A 22423-nucleotide genomic window follows, 5' to 3' on the forward strand; every position below is an offset into this window, starting at 1 on the left:
AAAATACAGACAAATGGAAAAAGAATGCTGAGAGATAAACCCATACACCTGTGGGCACCTTATCTTTGACAAAGGAGACAAGAACATACAATGGAAAAGATGGTCTCTTCAATAACCAGTGCTGGGAAACCTGGAAAGCTACTTGTAAAAGATGACATTAAAAAAATTCCTAACACTATTCACAAAAATAAACTCAAAATGGATTAAAGATGTAAATTAGACCAGAAACTATAAAGCTCTTATTGGAAAACATACACAGAACACTCTTTGACCTAAAGCACAGCAAGATCTTTTATGACCCATCTCCTAGAATAATGGAGAATAAACAAATGGGACCTAATTAAACATAAAAGCTTTTGCACAGTGAAGGAGTCCATTAAAAACATGAAAAGACAACTCTCAGAATGGGAGAAAATAATAGCAAATGAAACAAGTAACAAAGGATAATCTCCAAAATATACAAGAAGCTCATGTAGCTCAATACCAGAAAAATAACCCAATCAAAAAGTGGACTGAAGACCTAAACAGACATTTCTCCAAAGGAGACACACAGATGGTAAATAAGCACAAGATGTTCAAAATTGCTCATCAAAACTAAAATAAGGTATCACCTCACACCAGTCAGAATGGCCATCAAAAATTCTACAAACAATAAATACTGGAAAAGGTGTGGAGAAAAGGGAACCCACTTGCACTATTGGTGGAAATGTAAATTGATATAGTCACTATGGAGAACAATATGGAGATGCCTTAAAAAACTAGGAATAAAAACACCATATGACCCAACAACCCCACTACTGGGCATATGTCCTGAGGATCCCACAACTGGACATACACCCTGAGGAAATCATAATTGGAAAAGACACATGTACATCAATGTTCATCACAGCACTATTTATAATAGCTAGGAAACAGAAACTAGATAGCATTAACAGGTGAATGGATAAAGAAACTGTGGTACATATACACAATGAAATACTACTCAGCTATAAAAAGGACCACATTTGAGCCAGTTCTAATAAGATGGAAGAATCTAGAGCCTATTGTACAGTGTGAAGCTAGTCACAAAGAGAAAAATAAAATCTAGAAAGATGGCACTGATGAATCTATTTGCAGGGAAGCAAAGGAGAGACAGGCATAAAGAAGGGACTTGTGGGAACAGTAGGATAATGAGAGGGTGTGAATTGAGAGAGTAGTATTGAAACTACACATTACCATATGTAAAGTAGCCAGTGGGGATTTGCTTTATGATGCATGGAGTTCAAATCCAATCTTCTGTGACAACTTAGAGGGGTGAGCTTGGGTAGGAGTTGGGAAGGGGGTTCAAAAAGGAGGGGACATATGTATACCTATGACTGATTCATAGTGATGTATGGCAGAAACCAAGACAATATTGTAAAATATCCTCCAATTAAAAATAAACAATTTTTTTAAAATAAAAAATCAATGTAATTCACCACATCAACAAAATAAAAGGTAAAATCTACATGATCATCACAATAGATGCAGAAAAGAGGACTTGACAAAATTTGAAATTAATTCATGGTAAAAATTCTTGCCAAAGTGTATATAGAGTTAATATATCTCACCATAATAAAAGCCATTTATGACAAACCCACAAACAATAATACTAAATTGTAAAAGGCTGAAAGCCTTCCCAATAAAATCTGGAACAAGAAAAGAATGTCCACTCCTGCCCCTTCTAATTAACATATCATTGGGAGTCTTGGGCACAGCAAACAGACAAAAAAATAAAAGGTATAAAAATAAGAAGAGAAGAGATAAAATATGATTATATGCATATGACAAGATATTCTATATAGAAAATCCTAAAGACTCCACACAAAAAAGTACTAGAACTGATCAATTCAGCAAGGTAGCAGGATAAATATTAAATACAGAAATATGTTGCATTTCTTTACATAAATAAAACATCAGAAAGAGAAAGCTTAAAAAAAAAAAAAAAAACTTGTTTAAAATTGCATCAAAAAATACTTTGGAATAAACCTAACCAAGGAAGTGAAAGACATACTCTGAAAACTATAAAAATATTCAAGAAAGGAAATGAAGGTGATTCACAAATGGAATAATATTCCATGCTCTTGGATTGGAAGGATTAATATAGTTAAAATAGCCATACTACCGACAGCAATCTACAGATTTAATGTGGTCCTTATTAAATTACCCATGACATATTTTATAAAACTAGAACAAATAACCCTAGAATTCATGTGGAAGCACAAAAGATCCAGAATTGCCCGTGCAATCCTGAGGCAAAAGAACAAAGCTGGAGACATAACCCTTCTAAACCTCAGACATTACTACAAAACCACAGTGATCAAAACAGCATGGTATTGGCACAGAAGCAGACATGTAGATCAATTGAACAGAATACAGCTCAGACATATAAACACATACTTTTTGTCAATTAATTTTAAATGAAGGATACAAGACTATACAGAGAAAAGACAGTTTCTTCATCAATTGGTACAGGGAAAGCAGCATGTAAATCAATGAAGTTAGAAGAGTCCCCTACACCATAAACAAAAGTAGACTCAAAACGGTTTAAAGACTTAAATATAAGACAAGATACCATGAAAATCCTAGAAGAGAACATAGGCAACACATTATCTGACACAAACCTTGCCATGTTTCTTAGGTCAGTCTCCTAATGCAAAGAAATAAAAGCAAAAATAAATAATCAAACTTACAAGGTTTTGAACAGCAAAGGAAACCAAAAACAAAATTTAAAAATTAACCTAAGAACTGGGAGAAAATATGTGCAAATGATGCCAAAATAAGGGCTTAACTTCCAAAATATATAAGCAGCTCATAAAACTTTAACAAAACCAAGCAACTCAATCAATATATGGGCAGAATATCTTAACAGATATTTCTCTATTTCTAATATCTCTCTCTCTGTTCCTAAGGAAGCCATAGGATGATCAAGAAGCACATGAAAGATGCTTCACACTGCTAATTATTCAGTTCAGTTCAGTTCAGTTCAATCATTCAGTCATGTCCAGCTCTTTGTGACGCCATGGACTACAGCAGGCCACGCTTCCCTGTCCATCAACCAACACCTGGAGCTTACTCAAACTCATGTCCATTTAGTCAGTGATGCCATTCAACCATCTTATCCTCTGTCGTCCCCTTCTCCTCCCACCTTCAATCTTTCCCAGCATCAGGCTCTTTTCCAGTGAGTCAGCTCTTCACATGAGGTAGCCAAAGTATTGGAGTTTCAGCTTCAGCATCAGTCCTTCCAATGAACAGTCAGGACTGATTTCATTTAGGATGGACTGGTTGGATCTCCTTGCTGTCCAAGGGACTCTCAAGTGTCTTCTCCAAACCACAGTTCAAAAACATCAATTCTTCAGCGCTCAGCTTTCTTTATAGTCCAACTCTCACATCTATACATGACTACTGGAAAAACCATAGTTTTGACTAGATGGATCTTTGTTGGCAAAGTAATGTCTCTGCTTTTTAATATGCTGTCTAAGTTGGTCATAACTTTTCTTCCAAGGACCAAGTGTCTTTTAATTTCATGGCTGCAGTCACTATCTGCAGTGATCTTGGACTCTCAAAAAATAAAGTCTGTCACTGTTTCCATTGTTTCACAATAGTTGCCATGAAGTTATTAGGGAAATGCAAATCAACCTACAATAATGTATCACCTCAAACCTGTCAGAATGGACATCATAAAAAGTCTACTAATAAATGCTAGAAAGAAAAAGAAACCCTCCTACACTGTTGGTTAGAATATATACTGGTTCAGCCATTATGGAGACACTATGGAGATTCCTTAAAAGAAAAACAAAATTAGAGTTAACATAAGATCCAGCATGTCTGCAAAGGAAAAAAGCTCTACACTTAAAGATACATGCATCCCAATATTCATGGCAGCACTATTTACAACAGCCAAAACATGGAAGCAACTTAAATGTCCATCAACAGATAAGTGGCTAAAGAATATGTGAAATATTATACACAATGAAATATTACTCAACCATGAAAAGAATGATATGTCAATTGCAGCAACATGGATAGAGCTAGAGATTATCACACTGAATGAAATAAGTCAGAGAAAGACAAATATCCCATGATATCATCTATATGTGGAATATAAAAAATAGTTTGAATGTACTTATTTACAAAACAGAAAGAGACTCACAGACATAGAAAGTAGACTTATGGCTACCAAAGGGAAGGGAGCAGAATGGATAAATTAGGCATCTGGTATTAATAGATGCACGTCAGTATATATAAAAAAGGATAAGCAAGGGATTACTGTATAGCATAGGGATCATTATGCTAAATACTCGAAATTAATACAATATTGTAAATCAACTGTACTTCAAAAAATGAGGTATATTTTAATCTTATTGTTTTCATTTTTCTTAACATTTTCCTTTTTCTATTCATTGTGTTAAATTTTCTTTAATTATTCCAACATGTTTAAAATCAGTGCTTTGAAATCTTTCTTATTTTCAAGTTTGTTTATATTCATTGGCCATCCTCCATGTTATAAGTGATATTTATTTTCTTTCTCTCTTCCTCTCTCACGTGACTCATACTTCTGATTGGACGCCAGAAATTGTGATTGCTACACAGTTGAGTGTCCTTCATACTTTGCCTACCTACTCACTATCTTGGGTTTGGAATGAACTCAAGTTTACCTCCATCTTCTTCCCACCACAAACAACACTGAAATGAGCTCTTGGATATATTTCCCTCATGAATCACTGTGAAAATTTATCAGGAAAATGTCCCCAGGAATGTTATTTCTGGGTTCCAAGTAATTTTATCCTCAATTCATATCAGTAGTATTAAATTGGTCTCTGGAAAGACTTCCTCAATAACCATCTTCTAGCAATGCCAGAGATTTATTCTCCCCCCAAAATTATATTTTTATCATCTGACTCTGTAATTTTTGTCATTCTTATAGATGTGTAATGATATCTTATACATGTAATTTGCATTTCTGTGATTGCTGATGATTTTGACATCTGTTTCTTTCTGAGCATCATCACTTATTGGATGACATCTGTAAATACCCTTTCTATATTATTTGTTCATTTCTCCCTTTGATTTATAGGTGTATATAGGATCATTCTGCAGGTGTTAGGCCATATTTAGAAGAGAAATTTAAGCATCCACAAACTGGCTAAAATTTATTAGTATACTCATGATTTTTGAAAGCTTGGTTATGTATTCAATTTGGGCAAAATGACTTGATGATAGGAACAGTAAAAATACATAGGGTAGCAATGATAAATACTAAGGTTAATTTTAAAGAAGAAAAAAACAGGCATAAATATGAACAGAACACCTTTTACTTGTTTAGAATTAGTCTTATGCCCACTTCATTATATGTGCTGTGCTGTGTTTAGTAGTTCAGTCATATCTGACTCTGCCAAAACATGATATTTAGCTTTAAATTAGATGGAACTCTATGATAATTTGAGATAAACGTGATTATTCCAAGAAAATAGGGGATAAAAACCAAGGAATTTTATAGTCTAAAAAAAAAAACAGAATAAATTCATAGGAAATTGATTTTTAAAAGTAGTAGATATGAGGTCTGTACTTTATGTAAAGGCTTTAAAGTCTAAGCTCCTTGATAGCAAGCCCTATTTTACTTAACACTCTTCAGATGTTGCAGATTTTATTTTCGTCCATCCCTTCTTCTTTAAATAAATTAACACTTAAAACAGTTGTCTTTAACGTTTTTAAAAGTACTGTTTAAAAGAACTAACTTATTCTAAGATTTATGCCATCCAGCCATCTCATCCTCTGTCGTCCCTGTCTCCTCCTGCCCCCAAACCCTCCCAGCATCAGAGTCTTTTCCAGTGAGTCAACTCTTCGCATGAGGTGACCAAAGTACTGGAGTTTCAGCTTTAGCATCATTCCTTCCAAAGTAATCCCAGGGCTGATCTCCTTCAGAATGGACTGGTTGGATCTCCTTGCAGTCTAAGGCACTCTCAAGAGTCTTCTCCAACACCACAGTTCAAAAGCATCAATTCTTCAGCCCTCAGCCTTCTTCACAGTCCAACTCTCACATCCATACATGACCACTGGCAAAACCACAGCCTTAACTAGATGGACTTTTGTTGGCAAAGTAATGTCTATGCATTTCAATATGCTATCTAAGTTGGTCATAACCTTCATTCCAAGGAGTAAGCGTCTTTAAATTTCATGGTTACAGTCACCATCTGCAGTCATTTGGGAGCCCCAAAAATAAAGTCTGACACTGTTTCCACTGTTTCCCCATCGATTTCCCATGAAGTGATGGGACCAGATGCCATGATCTTCGTTTTCTGAATGTTGAGCTTTAAGCCAACTTTTTCACTCTCCTCTTTCACTTTCATCAAGAGGCTTTTTAGTTCCTCTTCACTTTCTTCCATAAGGGTGGTGTCATCTGCATATCTGAAGTTATTGATATTTCTCCCAGCAATCTTGATTACAGTTTGTGCTTCTTCCAGTCCAGCGTTTCTCATGATGTACTCTGCATATAAGTTAAATAAGCAGGGTGATAATATACAGCCTTGACATACTCCTTTTCCTATTTGGAACCAGTCTGTTGTTCCATGTCCAGTTCTAACTGTTGCTTCCTGACCTGCATACAGATTTCTCAAGAGGCAGGCCAGGTGGTCTGGTATTCCCATCTCTTTCAGAATTTCCCAAGTTTATTGTGATCCACACAGTCAAAGACTTTGGCATAGTCAATAAAGCAGAAATAGATGTTTTCTGGAACTCTCTTGCTTTTTCCATGATCCAGCGGATGTTGGCAATTTGATCTCTGGTTCCTCTGCCTTTTCTAAAACCAGTTTGAACATCAGGAAGTTCACGGTTCATGTATTGCTGAAGCCTGGCTTGGAGAATTTTGAGCATTACTTTACCAGCATGTGAGATGAGTGCAATTGTGTAGTAGTTTGAGCATTCTTTCGCATTGCCTTTCTTTGGGATTGGAATGAAAACTGACCTTTTCCAGTCCTGTGGCCACTGCTGAGTTTTCCAAATTTGCTGGCATATTGAGTACAGCACTTTCACAGCAGCATCTTTCAGGATTTGAAATAGCTCAACTGGAATGCCATCACCTCCACTAGCTTTGTTGGTAGTGATGTGTTCTAAGGCCCACTTGACTTCACAGGATGACTTCCAGGATGTCTGACTCTAGGTGAGTGATCACACCATCATGATTATCTGAGTCGTGGAGATCTTTTTTTGTACAGTTCTTTTGTGTATTCTGGCCACCTCTTCTTAATATCTTCTGCTTCTGTTAGGTCTGTAACATTTCTGCCCTTTATCGAGCCCAACTTTGCATGAAATGTTCCCTTGGTATCTCTAATTTTCTTGAAGAGATCTCTAGTCTTTCCCATTCTGTTGTTTTCCTCTATTTCTTTGCTTTGATTGCTGAGGAAGGCTTTCTTTTTTCTTCTTGCTATTCTTTGGAACTCTGCATTCAGATGCTTATATCTTTCCTTTTCTCCTTTGCTTTTCACTTCTCTTCTTTTCACAGCTATTTGTAAGGCCTCCCCAGACAGCCATTTTGCTTTTTTGCATTTCTTTTCCATGGGCATGGTCTTGATCCCTGTCTCCTATACAATGTCATGAACCTCAGTCCATAGCTCATCAGGTACTCTATCTATCAGATCTAGTCCCTTAAATCGATTTCTTACTTCCACTGTATAATCATAAGGGATTTGATTTAGGTCATACCTGAATGGTCTAGTGGTTTTCCCTGCTTTCTTCAATTTTAGTCTGAATTTGGTAATAAGGAGTTCATGATCTGAGCCACAGTCAGCTCCTGGTCTTGTTTTTGTTGACTGTATAGAGCTTCTCCATCTTTGGCTGCAAAGAATATAATCAATCTGATTTTGATGTTGACCTTCTGGTGATGTCCATGTGTAGAGTCTTCTCTTGTGCTGTTGGAAGAGGGTGTTTGCTATGACCAGTCCATTTCCTTGGCAAAACTATATTAGTCTTTGTCCTGCTTCATTCCATATTCCAAGGCCAAATTTGCCTGTTATTCCAGGTGTTTCTTGACGTCCTACTTTTGCAATCCACTCCCCTATGATGAAAAGGACATCTTTTTTGGGTGTTAGTTCTAAAAGGTCTTGTAGGTGTTCATAGCACTGTTCAACCTCAGTTTCTTCAGTGTTACTGGTTTGGGCATAGACTTGGATTACTGTGATATCGAATGGTTTGCCTTGGAAACGAACAGAGATCATTCTGTCATTTTTAGATTGCATCCAAGTACTGCATTTCAGACTCTTTTGTTGATCATGATGGGTACCCCATTTCTTCTGAGGGATTCCTGCCCACATAGTAGATATAATGGTCATCTGAGTTAATTTCACCCATTCCAGTCCATTTGAGTTCACTGATTCCTAGAATGTTGACGTTTACTCTTGCCATCTCATTTGACCACTTCCAATTTGCCTTGATTCATGGACCTGACATTCCAGGTTCCTGTGAAATATTGCTCTTAACAGCTCGGACCTTGCTTCTATCTCCAGTCACATCCACAGCTGGGTATTGTTTTTGCTTTGTCTCCATCTCTTCATTCTTTATGGAGTTATTAATTGGGCACCTACTGACCTGGGGAGTTTCTCTTTCAGTATCCTATCATTTTGCCTTTTCATGCTATTCATGGGGTTCTCAAGGCAAGAATACTGAAGTGGTTTGCCATTCCCTTCTCCAGTGGACCACATTCTGTCAGATCTATCCACCATGACCCGCCCATCTTGGGTTGCCCTACAGGCATGGCTTAGTTTCATTAAGTTAGACAAGACTGTGGTCCTAGTGTGATTAGATTGACTAGTTTTCTGTGAGTATGGTTTCAGTGTGTCTGCCCTCTGATGCCCTCTTGGAACACCTACCATCTTACTTGGGTTTGTCTTACCTTGGGTGTGTGGTATCTCTTCATGGCTGCTCCAGCAAAGCACAGCCACTGCTCCTTGCCTTGGACTAGGGGTATCTCCTCACCACCACCCTTCCTGACCTTCAAGTGGGATAGCTCCTCTAGGCCCTTTTGCGCCTGCGCAACCACCGCTCCTTGGACGTGGGGTTGGTCCTCCCGGCCACCGCCCCAGTCTCCGGCATGGGGTTGCTCCTCCCAGCCACAGCCCCTGACCTCAGATGCAGGGTAGCTCCTCTCGGCCAACGCCCCTAACCTCGGACTCGGGGTAGCTCTTCTCCGCCATTCCTGCGCTGTCAGAGCCTGATACTCTCAGCTGCTGCCTCTGACCTCGGACATGGGGTAACTCCTCTTGGCCGCTGTCCTCCGGCTGCTGCCCCTGACCTCGGACGTGGGGTAGCTCCTCTCGCCTGCGCTTAGTGCGCAGGTCGCAGCTGCCCGCGCTTAGTGCGCCGGTCACAGTCCTTGAAACCACTTAAAATCACAGTAGAACAATCACTGTCTCCATCATCTCCTAAGTTCAGTATCTAAACCCTGGAAAACACTTGCTAACTATTTTTGTTTTTTAAAAATAGACAGTCATACCTGGGACTTCCCTGGAGATTCAGTAGTTAAGACTCTCAGCTACTACTGCAGGGAGTTTGCGTTTAATCTGTGGTTGGGGAACTAAGGTCCCTCATGCTGCGTGGCGTCACAAAAATAAATAAAAATAAACAAACAGCCATAGTTTCTTGTCTAATAAGGGGAGTCTTTCAAGAGATTTCATTGTATTACTGTTGCCTTTCTTTACCAAAATATATAATTTTCAAACTGCTAGATTATTCCAAATTAAAAAATTTCCAAATACATTTACTTTCTCAAATATATTCAACATCCAAGAGTTTGCACTAACATTACTTCATTTGCTGAGAAAAAAATAACCTTGCAATGTTTTATGCAGATATATTTTTGTAGATGAAGATACTGAGTCTTTACAAAATATATTTTCTTGAAATTTGTTTGCCCTGTACATACTGGGAAAAAAAGAAAAAAACTTAAACTCTGAATTTAAATTTCACTATAAATTTCATTGTCATAGTGTATTCTATATCTTTCTTTTTTATCTTTATCTTTTGTGACATCCTACAACACAACTCTGACTTAACTCTGACAAACTCCTGCAATGATCCTCTCAATAGTTTATTCTTCGCCATTATGCTTTGGCTCATGAAAATTTTGTTACTCCCCCTTTTTTCTGTTCCAGCATCAATTTCTTTCCTTCTCTTCCAGATGTGGACTGAGTTTCCAAGAACAAGAGCTATTTGTAAACTTTTGCTTTATGTAAGTTGGTAATAAATAACTTATAGATATCTTATTAGTTAATCTAATACATAACCTATATACATTTGCCAATGCTCACCCTTTTCTGGGATTACAGTATCATTTCAGCAATTCCTTTCATAAAGACTAGTTTTTGTTTGTTTGTTTACTAAGTACTAGTAACTTTATTATGGCATAAAGGTGTGTTTTTATACATTAACTCAATTTTAATATAAAAACACTTTATATACAACTGTAAAGAAACTGATGCACAGATAGTTCCAACATAAAAACTTATTTTTTAAATGTTCATTGAGTTGCCTGACACATAAATTGGAAAATACTTTCTCTGTAGAAAATGGTAAAAATGATATTTTCCCCAGGCTAGCCCAATAAGCCCATTTAAACCATACAGTAGTTAAATTATATATTTATAAATATGGTTTGAATTTTGGGATCCAGGAGAAACTTTAGCTTCATTTATTGAGACAGTCATGTTATCTTAAGTCATGTAAAGTGAAGTTCCCATTCATTTTCCCCCTTATTCTCTGAATATTTCTTCCTAAAAAACAGGTTCACTGTCCTACTTGATAAACCAACCCATTCTTATCCCAACTTAAAACGTTTGGTTGTGACTTAAGTATGCCCCCAGCAAAACCAGAATTTCATAAAATGTGATACGGAGGCAGGAGTTTTTGGTCACCAACTACTTAACTCCCTTTGCTTTTATAGGAAATCATGAGGAGGCCAAGTGATAAAAGTGACAAGTGGATCAGAGAACAAAAGCCAAGAGAATGTGAGAACAGAGACATCCAGTCAGGGTTCAAACACAGAACTGAAATCTAAATAGAAAAAGAATGCTGCCTCAAGAATCAAGGAGTTAAGTTGGTTTTTAAGAAACCCTTACTGAAGAGGAGACTGAGTAAGAAGCAGTTGGCTATAAAGACAGTCAGAGAAACCACCTTCTAGAAAGATTTCAATAGTTAAAAATAATTAAATGAAAGTAATACAGGCCATGTGTTTGAATTCCTCCTATCATAGTTTATTTCCTGAGGTTCCCACTACAGAATTTCTAGGAATTAAGGCAAAAAGACAATGCTACTCTTAAGCTCCTATACAAATTTTCCCAGAGAAATAATACTTGAGGCCTCGGAATGATACCTAGCGAGGGGCTATATTAGGTTCTTCAGTTCCCTCAAAGCAACAACTTAAAAATAACCATAATTTGTTCTTAAAAAGAAGTCTCTAGGTAGCTTCAACTTTTCAGTGGAGTAACAGTCTAATAGAGATTCTATACTATGGCTATAGCAGCTAGGCTTTGAGAAAATAAATTGAATCGTTGTACCTAAAATCCCGTTTGCCCATTAGAAGTTAAACTCCAGAAACAGTAATGAATCATTAAGTTTTCACCATTAAAAAAGAAAAAAAAAAAAAAAGCTTTATCATTCACCTTCACTTGTTCTTCTCTTTGTTTTCAATACATATGTTTCCTTCTCACATGTAGAAAATATTTTTAGTGGTTTTATGGCTCATCACCAGTGCAACTCTCTGCCCCCTATTTCCCTAGTTCCTTCTTGGTAAATAATGTTAATCTTCCAATGGAAGGTGGAGTATATTATCACCAAGTACCATTTATCCAGCCTCCTTACTTATGAAGAGAGTTATGGGGCCATGTTATACACTTGAAATTCCTTAAAGATATTTGCTTTCTAGTAAAATACTTATATTTACACATCTACATTATTTTTAAAATCTGTGAAGAATTCACTGAAGCATGAAATCACCTTGTATTGAGAAGCCAAAAATGTATCAAACTGCACATAAAAATGGCTAATCCAAATGCTATCTCCTATCAAATGTATCAATAACCTCAGATATGCAGATGACACCACCCTTATGGCAGAAAGTGAAGAGGAACTAAAAAGCCTCTTGATGAAAGTGAAAGTGGAGAGTAAAAAGTTGGCTTAAAGCTCAACATTCAGAAAATGAAGATCATGGCATCTGGTCCCATCACTTCATGGGAAATCGATGGGGAAACAGTGGAAACAGTGTCAGACTTTATTTTTCTGGGCTCCAAAATCACTACAGATGGTGACTGCAGCCATGAAATTAAAAGACGCTTACTCCTTGGAAGGAAAGTTATGAGCAACCTAGATATCATATTCAAAAGCAGAGACATTACTTTGCCAATAAAGGTTCATCTAGTCAAGGCTATGGTTTTTCCTGTGGTCATATATGGATGTGAGAGTTGGACTGTGAAGAAGGCTGAGTGCCAAAGAATTGATGCTTTTGAACTGTGGTGTTAGAGAAGACTCTTGAGAGTGCCTTGGACTGCAAAGAGATCCAACCAGTCCATTCTGAAGGAGATCAGCCCTGGGATTTCCTTGGAAGGAATGATGCTAAAGCTGAAACTCCAGTACTTTGGCCACCTGATGCGAAGAGTTGACTCATTGGAAAAGACTCTGATGCTGGGAGGGATTGGGGGCAAGAGGAGAAGGGGACAACAAAGGATGAGATGGCTGGATGGCATCACTGACTCCATGGACGTGAGTCTCAGTGAACTCCGGGAGTTGGTGATGGACAGGGAGGCCTGGTGTGCTGTGATTCATGGGGTCGCAAAGAGTCGGACACGACTGAGCGACTGATCTGATCTGATCTGATCAAATGTATCACGATTCTCCAAATATAGAGCATATGCCGGCATAAACTATGTTAATCACAGTTAAGTGTGAAACCTTGCTTCAAAACATTGCTCACTATTAATTCTCAGAAGATACATCATAAAACCATAGGAGTATTGGTAGACAAGTGGCTGAGGAATACCAGTTAGAGAACAAAGCTTTGAGTGCTCAAAGTGCTTCTCTAGGAACTGTTGCATTCCCCATGGTATTTAGGAAGGGCACTAGGAAGAGTGAGTGTGAGTGATAGTTGCTCAGTAATACCCAACTCTTTGCAACCCCATGGACTCTAGAATACCAGGCTTCTCTGTCCATGGAATTCTCCAGGCAAGAATACTTGAATGGGTTGCCATTTCCTTCTCCAAGGAAGAATAGTTTTTGATTAATCTACTGGTAATCTAGTATTTCGGCTTCTTCCAAGGCAACTGTGTCACTTAGGATATGTACTGATACAAATTTATTTAGTTCATATTATATGATTAGTCCTAGATAAATTAATCTGCCTGTAATTTGTACTTTGCATTTTTCAGCATCTATCAAGCATTTTACATTTATAACTTGAAGCTTTTTCTTTTGTGTTGAAAAGTTCATGCTTTGATAATCATGTGATACTAAGCAGAAAAGATGTAGATTCCAAACTTTCTTACTTCTCCTTGTGGCCAGAATGGAAGAAAGTACTGAAATTATCTTCTCATAATAGATAACTGTGAAAAATATACAAAACCACTTCTCATATATTGGAAAATAAGCAGTGCCAAAGAGACAGAATTATTTAGGGGATTTAGCACCTGGAATTTGTTAAGATTATTGGAGAGAAGGAAGCTACTCATCCTCCAAAAGGACTTCATACATCTAAGTAGGAGTAATCTTGAGTCTGAGTAAGTACCTAGGAGTATAAAGCATAGGATAAGTATCCATAAGACCTATCAAAGAACAAATTCAATGGAAAAATAATTAGAGTAATTTAAGATGAAAAGTTATTTAAATTCAAACAGAGAAGTTATTCAAGATCCAATTAGCCATATCAGAGAGAATTAACTGAACAACTAAGATAGGTAGTAGAGATATTAGCAGGATCCCACCTTGTAGTAAGGCTTAAGTAGTCAAGGTAAAGGTTAGACTAGCCTACCCTAAGAACATTTTAAAGTATTAAACTAATCCCCAAGTAGTTTAACTGCCTCCCAAAGCAAAACTCACTCCACTTTAAAGGGATGCCACACTTAGGAGCATCAGATTAAAAAATGCTTATTTCCACAAATGGATCAACTTATTGACCAGAGACATTTCAATATTCACTTCCATAGCAAATTGTGGGCCACAGGCATTAGTTTTTGCAAAAATTCCCTGGTCAATAAAGTGTTATCAAGGTGCTCAGTGAACCAAACATAATATAAGTTTAGTAAAATAATACAGTAGTACACCCTTATGAGAACATGTCAAAACAAACAAAAATAAAAAGGATAGTATAGAAAGATTGTAGCAGAGTGGAGATGAGTAGAGAGGAGATTGGAGTAGGTGAGTGAAAAGGTATAAATGAAATAAGAGAAAAGAGTGACACTAATAAAAGCATATTATTAACCCAACCCTCTCCAAATGAGGTTAAAAATATATATCTAGATGATATCGATTGTCCAAGGCCTATAAAACCTAAGCAAAGCATGTAGTTAACAGTATTTAATTGGGTTAATGTAAAACAGTGTGTCACTTCCATTGCATATTTACTTATTTTTAATTTGCCTGAATAATCTGTACAGTCACTTCAGTTTGTCCTGGTTTCATTGTGCCTTACTAGCTAACACAGTCTTTCAGTTCAGTCCAGTCGCTCAGTTGTGTTCGACTCTTTGCGACCCCATGAACTGCAGCACGCCAGGCCTCCCTGTGCACCAACAACTCCCGAAGTTCACTCAAACTCATGTCCATCGAGTTCGTGATGCCATCCAGCCATCTCATCCTGTGTCGTCCCCTTCTCCTCCTGCCCCTAATCCCTGCCAGCATCAGAGTCTTTTCCAATGAGTCAACTCTGCATCAGGTGCCAAAGTACTGGAGTTTCAGCTTTAGCATCAGTCCTTCCAAAGAACACCCAGGACTGCTCTCCTTCAGAATGGACTGGTTGGGTCTTCTTGCAGTCCAAGGGACTCGCAAGAGTCTTCTCCAACACCACAGTTCAAAAGCATCAATTCTTTGACGCTCAGCCTTCTTCACATTTCAACTCTCACATCCATACATGACCACTGGAAAAACCACAGCCTTGACTAGACGGACCTTTGTAGACAAAGTAATGTCTCTGCTTTTGAATACACTATCTAGGTTGGTCATAACTTTCCTTCTAAGGAGTAAGTGCCTTTTAATTTCATGGCTGCAATCACCATCTGCAGTGATTTTGGAGTCACAAAAAAATAAAATCTGACACTGTTTCCACTGTTTCCCCATCTTTTCCCATGAAGTGATGGGACCAGATGCCATGATCTTCGTTTTCTGAATGTTGAGCTTTGAGCCAACTTTTTCACCCTCCTCTTTCACTTTGATCAAAAAGCTTTTTAGTTCCTCTTCACTTTCTGCCATAAGGGTGGTGTCATCTGCATATCTGAGGTTATTGATATTTCTCCCGGACATCTTGATTCCAGCTTGTGCTTCTTCCAGCCCAGCATTTCTCATGATGTACTCTGCATATAAGTTAAATAATCAGGGTGACAATATACAGCCTTGACCTACTCCTTTTCCTATTTGGAACCAGTCTGTTGTTCCATGTCCAGTTCTAACTGTTGCTTCCTGACCTGCATATAGGTTTCTCAAGAGGCAAGTCAGGCGGTCTGGTATTCCCATCTCTTTCAGAATTTTCCACAGTTTATTGTGATCCACACAGTCAAAGGCTTTGGCATAGTCAATAAACATCCTAGGAATCAGCGAACTGAAATGGATTGGAATGGGTGAATTTAACTCAGATGACCATTATGTCTACTACTGTGGGTAGGAATCCCTCAGAAGACATGGAGTAGCCATCATGGTCAACAAAAGAGTCTGAAATGTAGTACTTGGATGCAATCTCAAAAACGATTGAATGGTCTCTGTTCATTTTCAAGGCAAACGATTCAATATCACAGTAATCCAAGTCTATGCCCCAACCAGGAATGCTGAAGAAGCTGAAGTTGAACGGTTCTATGAAGATCTACAAGACCTTTTAGAAATAACAGCCAAAAAAGATGTCTTTTTCATTATAGGGGACTGGAATGCAATAATAGGAAGTCAAGAAACACCTGGAATAACAGGCAAATTTGGCCTTGGAATACGGAATGAAGCAGGGCAAAGGCTAATAGAGTTTTCCCAAGAGAATGCATTGGTCATGGCAAACACCATCTTCCAACAATACAAGAGAAGACTCTACACATGAACATCACCAGATGGTCAACACTGAAATCAGATTGATTATATTCTTCGCAGCCAAAGATGGAGAAGCTCTATACAGTCAGCAAAAACAAGACCGGGAGCTGACTGTGGCTCAGATCATGAACTCCTTATTGCCAAATTCAGACTTAAATTGAAGAAAGTAGGGAAAACCACTAGACCATTAAGCTATGACCTAAATCAAATCCCTTTTTATTATACAGTGGAAGTGAGACACAGTCTTTAGATGACTCTTTTTCTGGTCAGTTAAGTGGTCAGAAGTAAAATTCCACAATCTGGAGAGTGAATAAAGCAGAGAAGGAAAATAAAAGGGAAAAATGACAAAACAGGAAGGAAAAATGAGAGATGAAGTAGTCCACTGAAAGCAGCAGCTGGATAAAAGTGAAAAACAAGCTGGACATTGTAAACCCACCCCTTTTAGGGCTCTCTTTTCCTCTGTCTCACCTTTTGTAAGTAAGGAATGTTTTACTAATATCCTCCCTGAATGTAAATCCTTACTTTGTTTCCTCAAAAAATAAATTGTATAGAGGAGTTTTAATTCAGCTAGATGGTGAAGAGCAGGAAACCAGTAGCCAAGGAAGGGCTTTAGTGACCTTATCTTTCCCTGACACAGGGTCTTATCTTCTGTTAACTCACACATCTCTATAAGCAACAACACAACTGCTGATGGTTCAAGACACAAAGGATCTACATACACCATCTTTGAAAGATTGACAATAAGTATTTGTGACTATAAATGAATTTTATTGAGAAGGGAATGGCAACCCACTTCAGGGTTCTTGCCTGGAAAATTCTTGGTGGGCTACAATCCATGGGATTGCAAATACTGGGACACGACAGACTGACTAATGCACGCACACACACACACATAGGTAAATTTGGATGTACTAAATAAGATAACACATGGAAAGAGAAGATCAGCAAAATAAAAATATGTAGGTGAAGAAAAATACATCCTTTTAATCCTTCTGGTGATAAAAGGTTCTCGGTTCATCCACCTCATTAGAACTGACTCAAGGTGTTCCATTTTATGGCTGAGTAACATTTCATTGTGTATATGTACCACAACTTCTTTATCCATTCATCTGTTGACAGACATCTAGGTTGTTTCAATCTTCTAGCTATTGTAAATAGTGCTGCAATTAACAATGGGATACATGTGTCTTTTTCAGTTTTGGTTTCCTCAGGTTTTATGCCTAGGAGTGGGATTACTGGGTAATATGGTGGTTTTATTCCTAGCTTTTATTTATTTATTTTTATCATTATTATTATTATTGCTAGCTTTTAAAGGAATCTCCTTGGTTGCTGTATTAATTTAGATTCCCATCAACAGTGCAAAGAGCATTCCCTTTTCTCCATACCCTCTCCAGCATTTATTGCTTGTAGAATTTTTGCTGATGACAATTCTAACTGATGTGAAGTCGTATCTTACTGTATTTTGATTTGCATTTCTCTAATAATGAGCAATGTTAAGCATCTTTTCATGTGTTTGTTAATTATCTGTATGTCTTCTTTGGAGAAATGTCTGTTTAGGTCTTTTTCCCACTTCTTGATTGGGTTGTTTGTTTTTCTCATATCGAGTTGTATGAGCTGCTTGTATATTTTAGAAATTAATCCTTTGTCACTTATTTCATTTTCTATTATTTTCTCCCATTCTGAGGGTTGCCCTTTCACACTGCTTATAGTTTCCTTTGCTATGCAAAAGCTTTTAAGTTTAATCAGGCCACACTTGTTTGTGTTTGTTTTTATTTATGTTACTGTAGGAGGTGGGTCATAGAGGATTTTGCTTTGATTTATATCATCGAGTATTCTGCCTATGTTTTCCTCTAAGAGTTTTAGAGTTTCTGGTCTGCCATTTAGGTCTTTAACCCATTTTGAGTTTATCTTTGTGTATGGTGTTAAGAAGTGTTCTAATTTCATTCTTTTATATGTAGCTGTCCAGTTTCCCAGCACCATTTATTGAAGAGGCTGTCTTTGCCCCATTGTATATTCTTGCCCCCTTTGTCAAATATAAGGCTTACTTCTGGGCTTTCTATCTTGTTCCACTGCTCTATATTTCCGTTTCTGTGCCAGTACCATACTGTCTTGATGACTGTAGCTTTGTAGTATAATCAGAAATCAGGAAGGTTGTTTCCTCCAGCTTTATTCTTCTTTCTCAAGACTGCTTTGGCTATTCAGGAATTTTTAGTGTTTCCATATGAATTGTGAAATTCTTTGATCTAGTATGAAAAAATTCCATTGGTAACTTGATAGGGGTCACATTGAATCTGTAGATTGCATTTGGTAGGATAGTCATTTTCACAATATTGATTCTTCCTACCTAGGAACATGGAATATCTCTCCATCTGTTTATGTCACCTTTGATTTCTTTCATTATTGTCTTATAATTTTCTGTATACAGTTCTTTTGTCTCCTTAGGTAAGTTTATTCCTAGATATTTAGCTATTTTTGTTGCAATGGTGAATGGGATTGATTCTTTACATTCTCTTTCTGATTTTTCATTGTTGGTATATAGAAATGCAAGTGACTTCTGTTTATTGATTTTGTATCCTGCAACTTTGTTAAATTCACTGATTAGCTCTAGTAATTTTCTGATACTATCTTTAGGGTTTTCTATGTACAGTATCATGTCATCTGCAAACAGTGAGAGCTTTACTTCTTTTTTTATGATCTGAATTCCTTTTATTTCTTTTTCTTCTCTGATTGCTGTATCTAGGACTTACAGAACTATGTTGAATAATAGTGGTGAAAGTGGAAACCCTTGTCTTGTTCCTGATCTTAGGGGCAATGTTTTCAGTTTTTTAGCATTGAGAATAGCTGCTGTAAGCTTATCATATATGGTCTTTACTATGTTGATGTAGGTCTGTCTATGCCCATAAACAGGTGCTGAATTTTGTCATAGGCTTTTGCTGCATCTACTGAGATGATCATAAGGTTTTTATCTTTCAATTTGTTAATGTGATGCATCACACTGATTGATTTGCATATATTGAAGAATCCTTGCGTCCCTGGAATAAACCCAACTTGATTATGTTTTGAACTGTGGTATTGGAGAATATTTTTGGAAGTCCCTTGGACTGCAAGGAGATCCAACCAGTCCATCCTAAAGGAGATTAGTCCTGAATATTGATTGCAAGAACTGATGCTGAAGCTGAAACTCCAGTACTTTGGCCACTTTATGTGAAAAGTTGACTCACTGGAAAAGACTCTGATGCTGGGAGGGATTGGGGGCAGGAGGAGAAGGGGACGACAGAGGATGAGATGGCTGGATGGCATCACTGACTCGATGGACGTGAGTCTGAGTGAACTCCAGGAGTTGGTGATGGACAGGGAGGCCTGGCATGCTGTGATTCATGGGGTCGCAAAGAGTCGGACACGACTGAGCGACTGAACTGAACTGAACTGATCATGTTGTATGAGCTTTGTGATGTGTTGCTGAGTTCTGTCTGCTAAAATTTTGTTGAGGATTTTTGCATCTATGTTTGACTGTGATATTGGCCTACAGTTTTCTATTTTTGTATTGTCTTTTTCTGGATTTGGTATCAGGGTGATGGTGGCCTCATAGAATCAGTTTGGAAGTGTTGCTTCCTCTGCAATTTTTTGAAAGAGTTTTAGAAGACTAGGCATTAGCTCTTCTCTAAATGTTTGATAGAATTCTCCTGTGAAGCCATCTGATTCTGAGCTTTTGTTTCAGGGGAGATTTTTTAATCACAGCTTCAATTTCAGTGCTTGTAATTGGGTTATTCATAGTTTCTATTTCTTCCTGGTTCAAGCTTGAAAGATTGAAGTTTTCTAAGAATCTGTCCATTTCTTAGAGGAGTCCTTACAAATAGCCATGAAAAGAAAGGAAAGAAAAAGCAAGGAGAAAAGAAAAGATATACCCATTTGAATGCAGAGTTCCAAGGAGAGATAAGAAAGCCTTCCTCAGTGATCAATGCAAAGAAATAGAGGAAAATAATAGAATGGAAAAGACTATACATTTCTTCAAGAAAATTAGAGATACCAAGGGAACATTTCATGCAAAGATGGACTCAATAAATGACAGAAATGGTAGGGACCTAACAGAAGCAGAAGATATTAAGAAGAGATGGCAAGAATACACAGAAGAACTGTACAAAAAAAAATCTTCATGACCCAGATAATCACGATGGTGTGATCAGTCATCTAAAGCCAGACATCCTGGAATGTGAAGTCAAGTGGGCCTTAGAAAGCATCACTATGAGCAAAGCTAGTGGAGGTGATGGAATTCCAGTTGAGCTATTCCAAATCCTGAAAGATGATGCTGTGAAAGTGCTGCACTCAATATGCCAGCAAATTTGGAAAACTCAGCAGTGGCCACAGGACTGGAAAAGGTCAGTTTTCATTCCAATCCCAAAGAAAGGCAATGCCAAAGAATACTTAGACTACCGCACAATTGCACTCATCTCACATGCTAGTAAAGTAATGCTCAAAATTCTCCAAGCCTGGCTTCAGCAATACGTGAACCGTGAACTTCCTGATGTTCAAGCTGGTTTTAGAAAAGGCAGAGGAGCCAGAGATCAAATTGCCACCATCCACTGGATCATCAAAAAAGCAAGAGAGTTACAGAAAAATATCTATTTCTGCTTTGTTGACTATGTCAAAGCTTTTGACTGTGTGGATCACAATTAACTGTGGAAGATTCTTCAAGAGATGGGAATACCAGACCACCTGACCTGCCTCTTGAGAAACCTGTATGCAGGTAAGGAAGCAACAGTTAGAATGGGACATGGAACAACAGACTGGTTCCAAATAGGAAAAAGAGTACGTCAAGGCTGTATATTGTCACTCTGATTATTTAATTTATATGCAGAGTACATCATGAGAAATGCTCGGCTGGAGGAATCACAAGCTGGAATCAAGATTGCTGGGAGAAAAATCAATAGCCTCAGATATGCAGATGATACCACCCTTATGGCAGAAAGTGAATAAGAACTCAAAAGCCTCTTGATGAAAGTGAAAGAGGAGAGTGAAAAAGTTGGCATAAAACTCAACATTCAGATAATTAAGATCATGGTATTTGTTCCCATCACTTCATGGCAAATAGATGGGGAAACTGGAAATAGTGTCTGACTTTATTTTTCTGGGCTCCAAAACCACTGCAGATGGTGACTGCAGCCATGAAAGTAAAAGATGCTTACTCCTTGGAAGGAAAGTTATGACCAACCTAGATAGCATATTCAAAAGCAGAGACATAACTTTGCCAACAAAGGTATGTCTAGTCAAAGCTATGGTTTTTCCTGTGGTCATGTACAGATGTGAGAGTTGGACTATTAAGAAAGCTGAGTGCCGAAGAATTGATGCTTTTTAACTGTGGTGTTGAGAAGACTCTTGAGAGTCCCTTGGATTGCAAGGAGATCCAACCAGTCCATCCTAAAGGAGATCAGTCCTGGGCGTTCATTGGAAGGACTGATGTTGAAGCTGAAACTCCAATACTTTGACCACCTGATGCGAAGAACCAACTCATTTGAAAAGACCCTGATGCTGAGAAAGATTGAAGGTAGGAGGAGAAGGGGACGACAGAGGATAAGATGATTGGATGACATCACCTACTCAATGGACATGGGTTTGGGTGAACTCCAGAATTGGTGATGGACAGGGAGGCCTTTCATGCTGCATTCCATGGGGTTGAAAGAGTCACATACAACTGAGCGACTGAACTGAACTGATATATTTAATTGCCATATAGTAGTTCATATTAGTCTCTTATAATCCTTCATATTTCTGTGCTGTCTGTTGTAACATCTCCTTTTCCATTTCTAATTGTGTTGATTTGATTCTTCTCTTTTTCTCTTGATGAGTCTGGCTAAAGGTGTCAAGTTGTATTAATCTTTACTATTGTTTGTTTCATTTATTTTTCTTTTATTTCTGCTCAGATCTTTATGATTTTTTTTCCCTTCTATTAATTTGGGGGGTTTTGTTCCTCTTTTTCCAATATTTTTGCATGTAAAGTTAGGTTGTCTATTTGATGTTTTTCTTGTTTTTAGAGTTAGGATTGTATTGCTATAAACTTCCCTCTTAGAACTGCTTTTTCTGCATCCCATAGATTTTGAGTTGTATTTTCCTTGTCATTTCTTTCTAGAAATGTTTTGATTTTCCTTTTGAT

This window comes from Bos indicus x Bos taurus, chromosome 9 (assembly GCF_003369695.1).
Source record: "Bos indicus x Bos taurus breed Angus x Brahman F1 hybrid chromosome 9, Bos_hybrid_MaternalHap_v2.0, whole genome shotgun sequence".
Lineage (NCBI taxonomy): Eukaryota > Metazoa > Chordata > Mammalia > Artiodactyla > Bovidae > Bos > Bos indicus x Bos taurus.